At 40.3% G+C, this 18,855-nt stretch overlaps 2 protein-coding genes across 2 annotated transcripts in view; one reads left to right on the top strand and one right to left on the bottom strand.

Moving 5' to 3' along the window:
* LOC118302161 (LIM domain only protein 7-like) overlaps positions 1–15,365 on the bottom strand; it is a 70,321-nt gene extending 54,956 nt beyond the window's left edge. The window contains exon 1 of the mRNA XM_047331504.1: positions 15,271–15,365. The gene's annotated coding sequence lies outside the window, so the exon portion shown is untranslated. The remainder of the gene's footprint in view (positions 1–15,270) is intronic.
* Positions 15,366–15,476: 111 nt separating this feature from the next.
* Positions 15,477–18,855, top strand: part of gpc6a (glypican 6a) — a 140,588-nt gene continuing 137,209 nt past the window's right edge. Inside the window, exon 1 of the mRNA XM_035628093.2 lies at positions 15,477–15,607. The gene's annotated coding sequence lies outside the window, so the exon portion shown is untranslated. The remainder of the gene's footprint in view (positions 15,608–18,855) is intronic.

Raw genomic sequence — 18,855 nt, 5'->3', positions numbered from 1 at the left:
CACACACACACACAGTTGTCTTTTAAAACAAGAAATGGGCGCTGAGTTTGAAGTGTCACTCTTCAAAAATTCAAGTCAATATATTGAAAAGGTGAAACCATGTGCACAACAAGGTATTGATACATGTCTCTGCAGGGCGCACTCTTTGTAGTCAGAGGCTTTGAGCAAATTTAACTCAGAGTAGTCAAACTGCTCGTCCGGTGTTGAAATGCAATCGCTACTCCTTTGTATATTACTGTTAAAAATGAAAACATGTGACATTTCTCTGAAGTCTTTGGTAGGTGTCATCTGAAGCTGTAATGATTTATTTGTTCCACTTGTCCATCACTGGGGGAATGAATAGCTCTGCTCTCAGCCACTTTCGGAACAAAACGTTTGCAACAGGTAAAATGTGACATTTTACTGAAGCGGTGATGTTTGGTAAACACAGCTTTTATCACACACAGGAAGTGAATATTGCTAAATATTGCAGTAGTGACTGATATTTACTGATTAAAGGGGATCCTGTTCTTGTTCTTTTCCTTATTTTCTGTCTCATATAACACACAAACACACACACACACACACACACACACACATGTAAAAGTAATCCCTGTGAGATGAAAGCTCAGGCATCACACTGCTCAAATGCTAGATTCTTACTTTTTTTTTCTTACTACATCTGCGATGAGGCGGCATCACAGATTTCTTTATACAGTCAGCCGCCTCGAGCACAGCTCACTCTTCCACAACAGTGTACTCGAGTAGCATTATGGGCATTAAATGTGCTCCAGCATACAATTAACTGTCAGCGCAGGTTTACTATATAGTCGTCTGGCGACAGTAGAGTAACATTAGAGCTATATAGAGCTGGAAATGAGCTTAATAATTCCCCTTTAAGGTGAGTGTTAGCTCCTGGAGGAATATAGCTCTGTCTGAGAGAGAGAGAGAGAGGTCTATTATCACGGGTGAAAAGATTTTCAACAGATAATACATAAAGAAATGCTTTTGTGTACCAATTGTTATGGCATTTTTGGGAGTTACACATTGAAACATTGGGATTGTCTCTCTCACAATCTCTTTAGATCAGTGGAAAGATAGCTTTGATGTTAAGAAGCTGTTATTCAATGATACTTTTAGCCTTCATTCCTGATTATGTGGATGTTTTTAACCTAGCAAGGTTAGAATTTTACCTCCAGCCAATTACTGCTTATATTAGTTCTGATTACACCCAGTTCAATGTTTTTAAAGTAAATATTTTAAGGCATTTGGTGCCTTTATTAGATAGGGGCAAGAGAGACATGGTGAAGAGATAATCGAACCAGAGACCCAATACCACATGTGGAATGCCCCATGTAGTATGTGGTTTGACCATATAGCCGTAAGGTTTTTTATCTGATTTTCATCCATTCATCAGTAAATCCAAGAAGCAAACCACAGTAAGCGCCTTTAATGTAGAGACAAAACATTTTTCATCATCCAGCTTTTGAAAAGCACAATGAGAGTAATGAGCACATGGACATGTGTGCAGAAATCCATTCGATGTCTTTACAGCTGGCAGGACAAACCTGAATGATGGGGCAACATCACCCTGTGTGATATTTATCTGTTGGCCTTTCATAAGGCGAACCATGCACATCCTATGCATTTCTATGAGGGGGATATTGTGCATTTAAAGAGGCTTCGGGGTAATGACGGCAGCGCATATCCTTCATGAGAAGGCCTGCACCATTCAGAGCATCGCACAGGCAATCAGTTCAGAAGTGAGAGAACATTTGAAGGCTGTTGCATTTTGGTGTTTGCTCTTTGAGGGATCAGAGAACGTAACCAAAGTGGAGCAGGAAATTGTGTCCTTGTCTAGCGACAAAGAGTTTACCTCAGATTACCTTGGTTTAATACATTTTTGCTGTGAATTGAGCAGGACCTTCACTATCTCAGTGTGCACCGACAGAGCTGCAGTCAGGCTTGGAGTTTACAATGGGGCCATTCCCAAATTGAATCAGGTGATGGCAATGTAGGATTCCCTTGTGCATTTTGTGTGTCCAGCCCAAACCCTCCATAACTATGCCATGTCCTTTGGCTGTATGAGACACACAATTTGCTATGCAAATACTGTGGAGGTCATTACATGTGTAACTTACATGTGTGACTCAAATATGAAGGCCATTACCTGTCATTCAAATTCAAGTGACTACAAGTGAATACACATTTTCGGCGTTTCTTAGGCAACATGCTTGACACTGGGAACATTTTATAGCTCATCTCTCTTAGGTTCCAGCAAGAGAAATTGACAGCTGGTGAACACAAAGGTGAGCTCATGGTAGCTGTTGGACAGCTGTCATTTCTGCTTGACAGTAAAGGCAAGAAAAGGAAAGAAGCGATTTCAAATGCTGATGCTGACAGGGAGAAGGTTGGTGTATTGAGAGGTCTGGTTCATGAGTTTGAAAGCAGGTACCTCAAGTCACGAGATACATTTATAATTTTTGGCCTGAAGAAAAGCAAGACCTTCACCGTTTTTGCAACGCTGTGCTTCGAAAGATCATTCAGAAGTATTAGGCCCACTTTTCTGTCGACAGAGGTGTGTTTAAAGCAGCCCAGTGAATGACTTGGACAGCATAGTGAAGGTAAGCAATCCAGACAGATCCTCCACCATTCAGGAAGTTCTTTTGTTGCTCCTGACTCTGCCTTTGAGCAGTGCTGCATGTGAGAGGGATTTTCACACCTCGATATAAAAATAAAAATATGTTATAGGTCCTGCCTTTGAGACTTATGCCTCTCAACCCTCTCAATCGACTTGTCCAAGATGACAACAAACACTTCTAACCGAAAGCCAGCGAATCACAAGCTCAAGAAGAAGAGCAGTCAGGAGGGTAGTGATGACGACAGCCTATAGGATAACGACTTCTCCAGCTGCTACCTTGACAACCAGCTGAAAACAAGGTTACGTGCACACATGTTTATTATGCGGGTGTCACAATGCAAGGATTCAAAAATGTTTATTTCTTGACCTAGGTTTGAGTCGTCACTTGCAGCAGGTTACCCTGGTAACCTGTAACCTGCTGCTACTTCCGACCTGTCAGGCACTGCACCTCAGAGCCTCAGTGACATCTTGATCTGCTGTCCTCACCATTAAATACGTCTTTGCGTTGTGAAATAGCCATATACACACACACACACACACACACACACACACTAGCCTGGCAATGATCTAACTTGAATGGAAAGTCAAGAAGCCATTACTCCAGCCGGCACCCCATATAATGCTTTGTAAGTCCAGCAGGAAGCAGAAAACATGTCGGAAATGTGATCCCTGGCTCTGAAGGTGTCATCTGGCCCTGCGTGGTTCAGCAGCAGACACACAGACTGCTCATGGCGTGAGGGTTGTATTGTAAAAGATGTCCGCCAGACACATTGGCAGCAGGAGAGACACAAATTGATTTCCTGCAAGAAAGCGCAGAGAGCCTAAGTGGAGGAGGGCCTCTTTAGCAAAGCTCTTATTAATTAATAGTGTCTCATGAGGGGATTACATGATCTGATTCCTGCTTCTTCATCACAGCACAGTAGCTAATGATATCTGAGGGAGCTCTTCTGCACAACACACCTCCAGCCAGGATTGTATATACCATTACAGTGGAGAATGCAACGCTACAGTAGTAGTGCATTTTCTCCACCGTATCATGAGTATCATATGATGGGGACTCTGTCATGTGTCTCCATTCATACTGCTGAGACACTGAATATTACAGTGAGCTAGATTTGCGATACTAAAAATATCACTGGCTTTGAGCAGTGAATAAGACATGCCCACAATATGAAATGTGCAAAACCTGTTGTTAACACAGTCTCACAATTAGACATCAGATGTCTATAGTGTACAAACATTACAAGTTTGTAGTGCATATAGACATAATGTCTTTAATTAGCATATGTATGTGTCAGTGTTGCTGCCAGTGATAGAGAGCCAAGAAGCCGTTTAGTCATTTTGGTTCTATTCCTTGTTTCCCCTTAACTTGGGAAAACACACTAGATGAAAAAAAAATACATGGGTTGCATATCATCTTGGATTTAACTTTGCACAGTCTACTTATTTAATTTTTTTGTGGACAGGGGGTAGTTTTTTTCATGGGTGACTTTAGTATTAATCTTATGTGTTTGTGAAATTTAAGATCTGAAGACCTTTTAAATGGACCCAGCACACGTATAATTAATAACCGTCAGTGTCCCTGCAAGCCGTATTAATAAGCCACATGCACCAAACTAAGTCCCAGGAAATGGGAAAAATAAAATGAATGCAGCCATTATGTTTCTTGTTAATTACACAAAAGCTTTTCCTGCTGCATGTCAAAATGTCTTCTGTGAGAAAGCTCCACATAGAAATCTTCTACGCCCACAACAAAAAGCCCATGATAGGTTGGCAATGAGGAAAATTTCTTTAATTCTTTTTTTGAACTGAAAAAGACTCTAACCCATTAAGCCTTACTTTGTGTAAACCTGTCCTATACTAAACTTGTTGCCAGAGATTTAATGACATATTTATGGACATTACGGCGCTACCACTTTACTAGCATTTTACCATTTGAATAGGTTTCAAAAGCCGGACCAAATATTTCCTAGTTGTCAAAATCAATGATTGCAGTCCAAAGACGGATTTCTTTTTGACATTTCAAACAAATAAATAAAGAAATAGTGTACTTGTAGATTGAGATGAATTAAATCATTTTGCTTTGTAAATGTCTTCCCGTATCCCTTTTTTAATAAACCCCCACCACCTCACATTATTTGATAAATTTTATTGTACTGCTGAAATTCTTTATTCACTACTAAATTTTGGAACTTAGCAGCACGTGATCGTTGGGAACAAAAGTAATCAAGCTGTGTATTTGAATGAAGAATGTTTCGACTCTAACCTTATTTCACACCTGCTTGTGTTATCATGGTGAATTTTCCGGGGGGGGGTTTTCCCATTTCCCCTGCTTACATATTTTCCTCCATCCATATTTTACAGACAGATTAAATTAGCTGTCGCATGCACACAGGAGCACACATCAGCATTAATTAACCATCAAAAGGTCAATTACACGTCATCCTGTGAATTGTTTTGACCATTTATAATCAACCTTGTGTCAGATACCCTTAAATCCGACCATCCTAAAAACCATTGGACCATTAGAAGATGAACCACTCATACTCTGGTTCAACTTTATTTCTGTCATCATTACTTTTGTCTCACAAGTAACAGACACTCATTAACTGCTTGATTTAAACTTCCCTATTAAAATAATGCAAACATCTTGTGTTGCTTTTGAAAAGTGAAATTCAAGCAGCTCAGGTGACAGATTTAGATTAACTGGAGCATCCATGAAATCACATCATCATCAGCGGCATGACACCTTAGAAATCCTCTTATTCCACTTACTCTGGCTGATTAGACTCGTGTTCATTTAGAACTTGGGTGGAGCGGTGCTAGAATTGCATGAGGTCACCAAACAAACGTGAAGTTTAACAGTTGCATAAAACCTATAGTAGGGTCAGAGAGAAGCCAATCTGTAATCCATTCATCTACGTGGTCTTGAGAATTTAATTAGGTAACAAAGTGGACACGCCTGTGTCCACACATTACAAGTGAGTCATCTGTGAATCAAAAAATAATGAGTCAACAGCAGGAAAAAAGCTGAAAGCAAAAAGACTTGAACACAAAAAGAAGTCTCTCTTTTGGGGTCAAATAGTGGTAGATGAACAACAACTGAAAACAATTCCAAACATATTACTATTTTTAAAAGTTGTGATGACTGAAGTCCATATCCAGCACTTGGAGCAGCATTAGCATTACTTTTACTTCCGAAGACCTGATGAATGTGATGTATTGAGAGCTCAGCCTTTAGCCATTTAAGCCCTCCTCTGGGTCGTTTACGTTATCTTTCTGCCATTTTGCACCAAGCAGGTAGTGTCAGATTTTCAGAAGTTGTTTGCTTCCAACATGATAGAACAATAAAACCATTAATTCTATTTGTTCACCATCCTGCTTTTGTGTCTTGGGAATTGGTAATGGAGTGATGGGATTTCAGAGGGCCTACACACAATAAACAGGATTTCTACTGACAAAAACATAGAGGATCCTTCTCTTACCATCTACAGATTAGTAGAAAAGTAAATCAGCAGTACGTCCATGAACTTTGCCAGAATTTTTATTGCAAATATCAGTGACAAATCTTTTCAAATGATGTCCTTCATGTCAATAGTTGGAGGTGTTGTGGTTTTTGTATGTCTGATTATGCTACACTCATTACATGTGATTCAAAGCTCAACAAAAAAATCCTCCTAAAATCCACTTCGCCAACTCCTGCGGCCTAATGAAATATGCGTATCACATAACGGTTTCCAAATTCAATGAAAGAGGGATGACACATACGTTGGTAATCTGATCTCACACTGCTGGGGGTCAGGCATCTCCTCACCTTGCCACACCACACCCCAACACCCATAACCTCCAAGAAAGCTTAACAGGCAGGACGGGATGATTTGATGTCACCACAGTGTCAGCAGCCCAATCAAACATCAGCGTATAGAGGTGAGAAATGCAAGCACCAACGCATAAGTAGGTGTCAGTTGGACCATGAACCCTGCATCGGAACCTTAAAGTCAACAATATACTGATTCACACCTTTTTTATGAAAGAAGAGATTGAGTGTGAACTCAATAGCATTATTAGCACAGGTGAGGACAAGCATTTAGTTGAAGTGGGTTTTCAAATAGAGGAGGTGCCCCAGAGAGCGCTTCATTACATAAGTGGTTTCTCCTACCAGGCTTTTATAGGATGTTTGGCAACTTGAATACTTGGGCTTTCCCACAGTACACCGTACACACGTCGTGCTCGATCGGCTCTGCTAAAAAACCTGTTCATTTGCGTTCCGCATTGTTGCCACCAAACTGCGAGAGTGATACACTGAATTTCAAACAGTAATGACATTGTGCTGCCCCGTTTCTGTGTTGTTCTGTTTGTGGAACCTTTGAATTCAAAGTTGCTGCAATCCATATTCTTACATTGTGTGGATAGAAATAATTTTGCTGCTAAAGAGCAGGATATTTTTTCAGGAGTTGTATGACCAGAAACACAAGTCCAAAAGAATTCGCTTCATAACTCCAAGATGTGTAGATAAACCACATATCTAATTAGAATGTATAAAACGCTTACCTGACATGAACAAATGAGTGAGTCATGAGAGAGAAGGGATTATTATGTCCTACCTATTTTACCCAAGATGTGAAAGCAGAAGAGCCTTAATTATTTGAATATATTTAATTGAAATTGAAAACAGGATTTAATTATAATTATTAATTCATCATTAAATAACATCTCAAATTTTTGCCAATAGCCAACTAGTCTTTACATCAAAGCAGTGGTGGGAAACCTTGCGTATGTTTTTCTCACATTTGCGGCAAGTTTATCTTGAGGTCATTTTGCAACATTGCAGGCTCTTGTACTTGCGGGTGCAGATCTCGCGAAAGTGTCAAGGCACATTATGACCTCATGACCTCTGTTCCTCATGTGCAACATATGATCATTGCTATGCTGTTCTACTCTTTCACTGTTTCGAGATTCCCCCGTGAGACTTTAAAGACCAACAGGTGCCCGTCTCTGTAAAAACCTGGGCAAATGTCGTGGAAACGTAGACGGTTCCCCTTTGAATTCAATACTATCACAAAAACTCACTATTGTCACGACAATCCCATAAAAATTATACACAGATATGGCATTTACAGTTTTACAGTTCCAAGATTCCGCAAAACCAACCCTTTTGGTTGATTTGACCCACAATGGTGGATTCAAAATCCATTTCAATAGCTACGGGTCACATTTGACCCGCAAGAGTTTCAATGTACACAACCTGTAGCACCTATACAAAAGTGTAATATACATAAATATTTTTTAATGTGGGCGTTTTGGGTCACTTTAGGAAAAGTCATCAAATTTCAGGCTAAAATAATGTTTTTTTTATTACTGCTGTCAAATGTTAAAATGGGTCAGGCTCTTAACCCCATCTAACATCTATTTATCTATCGTTCTAATTTAAGTTAAGGTTATAAAAATGGGTTAATGGAGGTTTTAAGACCCCTGTTGCTCTACTTTATGATCACCGTCTGAGTTTACATTAGTCTGAGTGCTCAATATTTCTTGAGCTTTGATTAAATTTTTATTGAACTTTATGAGTGTGTGAAATAATTAACCACGCTGCTATTTATGATGCTGGATTTCACCTCATAACCCCATATATGTGCGTTAAATCACAGTACGAAGGGAGGCACCATTACATAATGTCTCCAGCTGTCAGTCATTATGTCCTGAGATATATATGAAATTCAGTGAGGTGAAGGAGCTGTCAGAGACACCCACAGCTCCTTTCACCAACTTGAGACTGCAAGTGCATTCGTAAATCTGTAAAAATGTGTAGATACATTTTTTTATTTATAAAACACTTTTCATAATACTCAAAGACACTTTACATATAAAACAACACACTAAAAACAAAAATCGCATAGTGATAATAAAATAATAAAATCACACATAAAAAGCAGTTTTGAAGATGTGAGTTTTGATCAAGGATTTGAACAGTGATAGGTTGAAGAACAAAAAACATAATCACTCACCAAGTTTAATCTAAAGTTTCGTTTTATGTGCATCATATTTCAATATGAGGTGCAAGTTTAGAGGGTGATTCAATAAATGATTAACTGATTGAAATCCACAGAGGGAGTTCCAGTTCACCCACTAAACGTTCTTCACTTGTCAAACGTCCGGATTGAGAGCAGCAATCACAAAAAGCTCATTATGTGCTGTTCGGCTGTCCATAAGCATTTTTCATGACAGATCCTCCAGGTGAAATGTTTACCTGGAGAGTTTACTGCTGCAGAAACAAATCAATCCATTCATTCTAAAGCTGTGTCCGAACAATTAATTCATCATGTTTCTTCAGGTTTACATGTTGTTCAAAGACGAACAGTTATTGATCGTGTGATGTCACACACCCTCATGACATAATTTCTCAAATGAATCATGTTGAGGATGCTTTCATTGATGACCACAGGGAGCTGTAAATCCTTTCACAGCCCCCCCCCCCCCCCCGCTCATTTCAAATGGAAACATAGATGATGATTATCCAATCGCACACAATCAAGTGTCTTCCTCAGGAAATGTGAGTGATGCTGAAAATAAATCATCATTGATTAGAGACCCTGTGATTTGAACGCAGACCCTTCTCCACATTAGTTAGCCATTGATCTGTGACAGCAATTTCGCGCTTGTGATGAACCAATCGACCCGGTCATAATGTTTGGCCTCTGCCAAGGTTTTTTCTTGACCTGCTCATTCATCAGACTGCCACCTCCAATATCTACTCCACATGCGGACATACAGAATGACGAAACTGCATGTATTTCTGGTCTGCACCAAGCAAAGGGACCTATATTCAAATGTCTAGTAAGAAACATTCATGTAAGTTTCACTTGTTACTGCAAGTCAGCCTGGCTGATTTTCTGCTGATTTAAATCAGTTGATCAAGTATCACATTTTCTGAAAGTCTTTCTAGTGATACACAGTTGATCATTATGCCTTTATCCTTCTAATTTCTAATACCTCAGAATTTCTACTCACATCTCCAGTCCAATACTGCAGGTCTGGTGTATTGATTGTTTGGGACATCTGGGCCCATCAAAGTTTTGTAGATGGGATTAAGAGCGAAGGCATAATATTTCATTTACAAGAGCGAGAAAAATGGTAAAAGACAAAAATGCCAAGAAAAAGCCAGATGAAAAGGATGCAGTCAGGGAGGTGCTACTGTAGATAGAAAACAGTGTGACCTGGGTTACCTGTTTTGTCAAGTTGAGGAAAGGCTGGTAATTGACTTAATTTGTAAGCCTTAAAATGTTGTATATTGTAATGATGTAAGGTATCTGATAAATAGACAACATATTTCATGAATTTTTATAGAATATACAATTGTAGCACTTAACTTCTAGTGCATATATTAATGTACTGACTGTCTGCACCATGAGGATGACATGCCGGTGGCATACTCACAGCTTGCATACTTGATATAGAGAAGAGACTGTACGGCCTGAAGCTTGTTGAGCTGTGTTAATTTTGCAAAACATCGATCAAGGTAAAAAAACAACCTTGCAACACAATAACTGTTTTCCACATAACAACAGTGATAATTGCTGGAGATATTTGATACATGAATGGATAATTCTCAGTTTCTTTGTAAAGAAATGCAATGTTTTTTGTCTTTTAATTTTCTATTTTCTGTTTTCAAGGAAAATCTATCTATCTATATATCTCTATATCTCTATCTCTATATCTATAGAGATAGAGATATAGAGATATATTTACAGCCAGCAAGTGCTGAATGGAGTGTTTTCAAGCCTAGTTTAAACGGCCATATTGGTTTGGGAGAGTATCTGAACTTTTGTACTTGATATGGAATGGTCTTTTAATCAGGGTCTCTCTGAGGGATACCTATTCTCTCTGGTTGTCATAACTCCCTGACATTGCATATGGTTTCCAAATGTTGGTTTTAGTGGAGGTTAAATGAGCAGCAGTGTGCTCCGGTTTTATAGTCACACACGGTGGATGATGTCTCTTTGCATACAGTATCCACTTAGGGATTGGCTTTCATGGAATGGTATGACTATCATGTTAGGATCCCTCATTCTTTGTTTAATACAGTACGTGTGCAGTATGTCTAACACACCATTTGCAGCATAAGAATGAGCAGTGTTTTGTTTTTGAAAGACTGGTGGTGGTGGTGTCCTGAATATTGTGTATGGATTATACAAAAACAAGATAACAGGATTCCCCCCCAAGGAGTAATACATGGATCTTGAAAAAAAAACAACTGGCATATTAATGGGGCTGATACAAACAAACAATCAAACAAATAGTAGTAAAAACATAACCTCCTCGGCAGGGGTAATAAGAGATGGAGACACCAGAGCAGAAGTTGAAGACATTATAGTGTCATAGTGTCAAACAATCCCCTAAAAAACAAACATATAACATGAACAGTTGAAAGGAAATGCCTTTCATTTTTTAACACTTCATTATTTAAAGCCTCCATATCTCAGAAACTAAAGACAATACACGCCCAGTTGCCAAGTTCGGTAACATTAGTATTTTTGCCAAATAATTGCATGAAGTGGTCAGGTGGTAAAATTGATCAAATTTGTTGATTTGACATGGAATTTCCTATAGATCAAGTTGAATATTTTTCTTCCCATCATTGTAAGATTCTACTCTGGGGTCATTCATTCAAACCCCTGAAATGAGCTTTGGCATCCTGCTGGCTTTCATTGAATTTAACATCACCGATCTGAAAAACTCATTTCATGAGGACGCTCTCACTTCTGCCGGGTCAATATGTAACATTGTCTGTTCTGCCGCTTTCACTCCTCCAGCTTACTCACCATTTATCATAAGCACTTGACCTCTCACTTTGCTCAAGAGGCTCGAAACACACCGCACATCGGCCTCCATATGGAAACAGTCAAGGGGATTCTATCTATCTATTTATCTATCTATCTATCTATCTATCTGTCCCACAAATTGGACAAAAAGACTTTTAGCCTTCGGATGTTTGAAAATTCCTCTTGACCAAGGGGAAGTTGATGTTAAAATTTAATTTATCAACCCTGTATTTGTTACTAAACCTGTTCCTGAAGCTGTCCACATCCTTTTTAGCATGTGGAGGAATTTACAGTCATTAAAGAAAATCCTCCTGAATATTTATCTACACGTTGCAGCACATTACGTGACAGTTGCATGTTCTTTGTAAAACTGTTCTCCTGGAGAGAAAAATGTGTCCCCGCCTTCCCACTGCTGTGGCTATATGTGGACTTAAAGTGTTTGTACGAAGTTGAAGAAGTTGTCACTGTTTTTATGGGTTCAATAACAGTCCTTGTTTTACTCCCTTGACCTATTCCCCGGCAACATGGGGAGAGCAACAAAATACGCATATGGGAATTGGTTTGTTGGCCACCATAGATCTATCTCTCACACAGACATACTTCCAGTAATGTTTTTTGGAAGAAATTGAACACATTAAATTGTTATAGCTCATCACACGTTCTGACGGCAATTAAGGAGTTAAATTAATTGAGCTCAGCCTCGGAGCTCAGCCTTCCAATGTGAGATTACACTGAGTGTATTACAGAAAAGCTGTTTTCCATCACAGAGAAGACACACAGAGTCTCCTAAGCAGATGGGATTTTTAATTAACACAATACTACAGACTCTGTTCAAACAGTAGGGGGTCTTATGGGAGCACTCAAAAATTAGCACACCGATATTTTGTTGATACTCAATCATATACAGACCCAGATGAAATGTAAAGGGGACACAGCGTTTGCAGTCAGGGCCTACGAGCCTCTGGAATGATCTCAGGGCGGCTGACTCGGTGAAGACATACTTTTATCGGAGAGCCTTTCCTGATCAAGAGTTGAATATTTGACTTATATGTGACTACCTGTGTCTCAGAGTAGCATGAAAAAGGTCTACAAATGATCAAATAATAGACTTTGAGGAGCAGCATAAAACCAGTCAAACATGTAATGCTCTGTGTAGGTGTGTGGGGGATATTCAGAAACAGCATGCATGCTCAATAAACGCGCAATGGGGCAATAAAGCTTAAAAAACGCTTTACTATCCATTTTTATGAGATAACACATGGAGTCTGAATGTAGGGTTTCTTCCTCTTCTGCAAGAGAGCACTTCCTGGACGTGAGCCGCAGCCTCTCATTCACAGATGCCCGGTATGTGAGAGCTGAGCAGAGAACTCCCACCACAGAGGTAAACCGGGGGCAATTGCTCAGTGTGAACACTGCAAAGTAACTCATCAGCAAAACAGCAGCCAGCCACTCCGGGACAGCAACCCGGTGTGCTCAGGTCACGCTTTTCAAGTAAATTACAATGGAGAAGTCTGCAATTTGGGAGGAATCCGTGGAGCATAATTCTGTTCATCAACCTGAGCATCCCTGAGAACAAACTGGGTCTGCCCTTGGGAGTGTACGGCGTCAGCAGATCGCTAACCGTCGCCAACTCTGTTTTACCTTAGCAACACACACACAATTCTGAGATTTGCTATACGATCACCACACCTGCAGGGATCACTGTGAGAAACTGAATGTGTGTGTAGAAATTTTACATCTGCACACGTGTGTAGTTTTCTCTGTTAGTTTATTCCGCACTGTGAAATCATATATTTTAAAGCAGGGGGACTATTGGAAGATAGAATGAAAGTTCCTTTGCCATCAACTAAAGACCTGTATGTATAGAGCACAGATCTGGTTCCATTTATTCTAAGTTCTTAGTAAAGCTGTTCTCCTGGAGAGGAACATTTTTTGAAGTTTGTGAGTTGGAATATGTGGGCGATGTGTAAGAGGGAGTTACGGCAAATCCTTCAGATCGTATCAGTTTTAGACCATTCATGACATTTATGATATCCACATTATGTCTTTAGTATACTACGTATGCTACTGTTTCTGCCACAATGCTGGGGGTATCTGCCTTCTTCTGAAATTCTTTGTTACAGTTTTTGATTAGCTTTTTAGTGAAATGAGAACATGTCTGGGTAATGGCTACCCTGTTGTAGCCTGACAGAAAGTGATTATACCACCCGTTGTTGTTTCACATTCTCCTTTGCTAAAAACTGAGCCGGTGATGGGATGCACATGACATCCCAGTGGGTCGTGTCAGCTTCAGTGGGAGCAGGCTTCTTTTTTTTCTTCCTTCAAGGCTCACAAGCTTATGAATTTAAGGACACACACACACACACACACACACACACACACACACACACATACACACATACACACACACACACACACACACACACACACACACACACACACACACACACACACACACACACACACACACACACACACACACACACACACACCATTTAGAACTACGATAAATTTCTCATTGACCTCAAACACATAAAAAACAGTCAAACAATTACTTGCTGATTTCCCACTCGGGGGGGGGGGGGGGGGGGGCTGTCTCATCGCCCACGAGCCACCACATCATTTGCATTGCAAACAAACTGGAACACTTTAAGTCACTGAAGCAGTTTGCAAGCTTTTACCAAAGGCGCACAGCCCATGGTGCTGCTGTGTTGAGAGGCTCAGAGAGCTCACAGGGTCTGATGTGCAGCCTGCAGAGAACACACATCACTCTCAACAGCTTGGATCAAATTGGACCACCAGATGGCATCTCTGCATCTCTCCCGACACTTGATTAAGATCCGATGCCTGTGGTCTATCCTCCCTAGAATCATGGGGCGCCCATGCGAAGTGGAATCAATTTTTGATTTCATCCTTTTAGTTGTGTTCACTTGAATATCTTTCCCCCCCCTCCCTAAATTCCTACAATAGATACAGATGTGTAGATGGCAGAAGTTACGCAGACATCAGAGGCTTGAGTAAAGATTACAGTCGATGTAGCCTTAGGGCGTTTCCATAGGCCCATTTGCATGTGCCTGCTCCAAAAGGACAGTAGAGTATATCACTACAACTACTAGGTCCATGGGAATAAACTTGGTATCTATATGAAGGTAAAAGTTGGGAGATTTCCGCAGAGGTATAGATGTTACTGGGTCAGAGTAAATGAAGATGCAGCACAACATAAATTAAAGATTTCATGTTCTACCTGGAAAAAACAAATGCAAAAATGCACCTGTAGCCCAATCCTCTAGAAATCCATACAATATCTGAATATAACTCGGGCCAAGTTTCATGCAAAGCAAAGTTACAGCGGAGCAGGTGGGATGCCAGGCGTCTCGGTCGAACAATATTATAATTTTGTCAAACAACTGGGACCTCTGCAAATGAAGAGCTATTCAGAACACTCCCCTTTAAATGTGAGCATATACATCAAGTTTAACAGAGCAGTATACAGTCAGCAATAAACACACACAGGCCAGAAAACACACACTCACACACACGCACACGCACGCACACACACACACACACACACACACACACACACACACACACACAATGCATTAAAGTGTCAATATTGCCCACAGTGTATTATATAAACATGCAAACTCCCTAAACCACACAAAGGAATACTGTTCCCCAACCCCTGAGTCAATCTCTCAGTCTCAGTCAATTTCTACAAGTCTCTATCCAACAGGTGGCTTGATGCAACCAATGTGGTGTCCGGTTTGGGTCACACAAAAGTCAGTAGGAGTGGTACCTCCTGTTTCGACTTGCAGCTGTGTTGCGTTTTACCTCGAGTGTTTTTTCCGGAAGGCGGGAGTCGCTCCAGCGATGAGCGGTCCGGGCCGTCGAGAATTGGTTGGGGTGAGTTGTGGCTATAAAGTGGATCCGGAGAGTGGACCTAGCATACAACGGACTGAACCACGCAGTGCCAGGGATTGACACAAGCGAGTCCGCGCCATCTTTTCTTTTTTTCTTTTTTTTTCTTTTTTTTTTAAATCAGCCAGTCATCGGGCTGGAAGCGAAAAGCGGATACAAAAGGCAGGGTATCATCGCAGAGTGACAAGTAGTCTTTGTGCTAGCTACCGGCTGCGGATGTGTGGATCCAGACCCAACTTCTCGTGACAAGGTAAGATGCAGTTCATGTACGTGGCTGTTTGATGAGAACTTTTTCTTTTGCTCTTCTTCGGCTGCTGGTTCGGTCACGGCCGGTCGTGGAAAGACACGACTCCGCTTTCTCGTGACCTGTAGCTTGTGTTGTTAGCATGGACAATAGCATGATCGTCATATGTGGACATCTTGGACACTGTGTGTGTGCGATATATGCTAGTTGCTTGGTGTTTGAATTGTGTTTCGTGTAGGTGAATCTGGTCGTCACGGGCTTTGAGCTTCTCCTCTTTCTGTGCATATGCTGTATGGCTGTTGTGCTACGTGTTTTGCATAACTCCATGTGATTTGCTTCACGTGACTCGTGGTCTGGTCCTTTAGTGTTAGAGATGCCAAAGGTACAACAAAAAGGTGGCCTGATGATTTTTCATACTCTGTTTCAACTGTAACTAATAACATTTGTAATGGAACATTTTGAAATGATTTATAAATATATATTTAAAAATTTGATAATCAGGCAGTGATTATATTAGATTGGGATGGAAGGACGGACAGACAGACATGTATACATACCAGTGCTACAGCAGCAGGCATCAGGCAACCAACACACCTTACAAAATATAAAAGCATGACAAATACAGATGTAAAAAAAAGAAGAAGAAGAAGGAAGAACTGCAAAACTGTACAATAATAAGGAATATAAACATATGGTATGAACATAAAATAGTGCAAGTGTGCAATTTGTTACCAGTAATGTGCAGAACAACATGTTAACACGAAGGAGCAACGGTCTCAGGACTTGTGTTACACAAGTCTCTCTCTCACAGAGGTGATGTGTTATACAGTCATGAAGCGGTGCATGTGCCAGTGAAGCTGCATGAGCCTTGTCCTCCTCTCCACCGCAGCTTCAAATGTCAGCCTGCTACAGAGCCAGCTTTCTCAATCAGCTTAGTAAGTCTGTTGTTGTTGTCACTGGCTCCGATGCTGCTCCCCCAGCAGACCACAGTGAAGAACCACAGTGGATAGAAGAGGTACGCAATGCATCGAGGAGATTTCTTCGGCTGACACACACAGTGCAGTGGCATACCAAAAAATCGACTCCGGCCCCAGTCATCGGGTGTACTTAACCCCTGAGACTCACACGTGGCGTTAACAACCTAGTGTCTTCTGTATTTTTACAGCCTCAGTCAGCAGGGTAGAACATTCCTCTCACAACATTTACGTATATTTACATATGCAAAGTCCAAAGGGGAAAGCATTTTTAAATACAAAAAAATGATCAGTTTTCTACATCCATATGATTGTCATCAGTTAATTTGAAATTATCTAAATGTCCACTGCATACCACAGTATGTTATAACATTGAATCCCAATCTTTTGTTATTCGTCGTTTGCCAGTTTTGTCCCTCTTGTAATGACATTTTACTCATTGACACCAACAGGTGCTGGATAATTAATTATTAATAACTTATTTTCACAGACAGCTTCATGGAGACCAGAAACTAATTTGTTATAATATCTGTGTGTGTAAGAACCTGGTTTGGTAAAATTCACAAATCTGTAAGGTTACCTGGTAAATCGTGATACTGCTTAACACATCAACATCCACTGTTGGTTCACCATGAGACACAAACTGCAGTTTCCTGTGTTAAAGTCCAATATTGTGTTTGTGCTTGAATATTATAATCTGGTTTTATGATGCAACACTGGAAACCGAGATTGGTTTAAGGAAATGAAAACTCACGTTGAATTCCACCTCCACTAGAGCTGCAGTAAACGGAAAATTGTGAAAAACAACCTTTTCTGATTTTAGGTCATTTCTTGAAGGCCAAATATTTGCGATGGCTGGTAGCCCTGATAGAGGTCAACGCATTTCATAGGTAGGTCAGTGGAGTTGATGTACAGCCCACCCCCCTGCAAAGGCAGGATTTAAAAGGGTTGATATCCTGGGAAGAGCAATTACTAACATGTCTGGTGGTTATTGGACTTTGATGAGAGAAGTTATTATTGAGACGAGCCATGTGACAAGACATGCCACCAAATATGAAACACATCTTCTTACACAAGCCTTCCAGGCTTTGGCCTTGTGTTCTTGTGGACATTTATGTCAAAACTTCTGTATAACCCAGTCACCACATGTACAACTTCTCATCAGATAAGATCATCAGTAGTAAAAAGGAAAAGGAAATCATGTGACACTAAAACCAAAATTACCCGTATATGAGAAAGAAGGGAACTAGAGTTTAAATCTATTTTCAGAATTTGCATCATAAGCATTTTGAACTCATTTTTAAATTCAGCATCATCTAATTCTAATGTAGATTATTTAGCTGCTCTCTTCACAACTGTATACTCGATCACCAAAAGGTGGATAATTTGTGCAACATGTCACAATACTGAATATCCCCGACCCCGTTTGAAGATGATCTCAGCAAGAAATATGGGCAGGCAGATCTTCAAAACTGCCTGCCCATATTTCTTCAATTCTTTCTTCAGCTTTTCTATAACCCTACCCCCAACGCTAGCCTGAATCTAATTCTAACCTGATCGAAAGAATCAAGTTTTAACCCTTGAACGGTCCTTTGAAGGTGTGTCAGAAAGTGAGGACTGGCCAAAATGTCCCCACCATCCCAAAATATCGTTAGGTTAAAATAAATTGCAAACAATTGGCAGCTTTCAGGGAAGCTGCCATTGGGTAGTGAGCAGGGTGCCTTTTATGTTGTAAGCAAAGCTGGGGTGTTGAACGGGCAAGTAACGAAGTACTAAGAAAGTATTGTTCTACAGCCTAGTCCTGTGTTGCTTCATGAGATTATATGTAAACACACAATGATGAAAACTAAAGGGCCATTGAGACTGATTATTGGGCCATTTCTTCTTCATTATATTTTTGTTTTGGTGCAGCATATAGTTTACCCAACCAGTCACTAGCAAGTGTTTTATTGGCTTCTTGATATCTTTTTCTTTCATTTAAGAAGGTGAGGTAGTGGTTGGTAAGTTTGGTTTTTATTTATTTATTCATTAAAACATGTTTTTATTATAATTTCAGAGACACATTGTTTTATGAGTTGTTATTTCTTAAAGTTGACTCGAGGCTTGTTTGATGCTAAGAGATGCAGGAAGAGGTCAATGGCAGCTGTTAGCATGAAAGATTAATCAACATGCACTTAAAAGGGGCAGTACACTGATTTTGGAGAAAGCTAGTCTCTCTCTTAGTTGTTGTTGTGATTTTACTGCACTGACTGGACGGCCGACGCGCAAACCTCTAGGCCA

The sequence above is a fragment of the Scophthalmus maximus genome, chromosome 4 (assembly GCF_022379125.1).
Source record: "Scophthalmus maximus strain ysfricsl-2021 chromosome 4, ASM2237912v1, whole genome shotgun sequence".
Taxonomy (NCBI): Eukaryota; Metazoa; Chordata; class Actinopteri; order Pleuronectiformes; family Scophthalmidae; genus Scophthalmus; species Scophthalmus maximus.
Note: the sequence above shows the minus strand (reverse complement) of the source record. Positions and strands in the feature narration are given on the sequence as shown.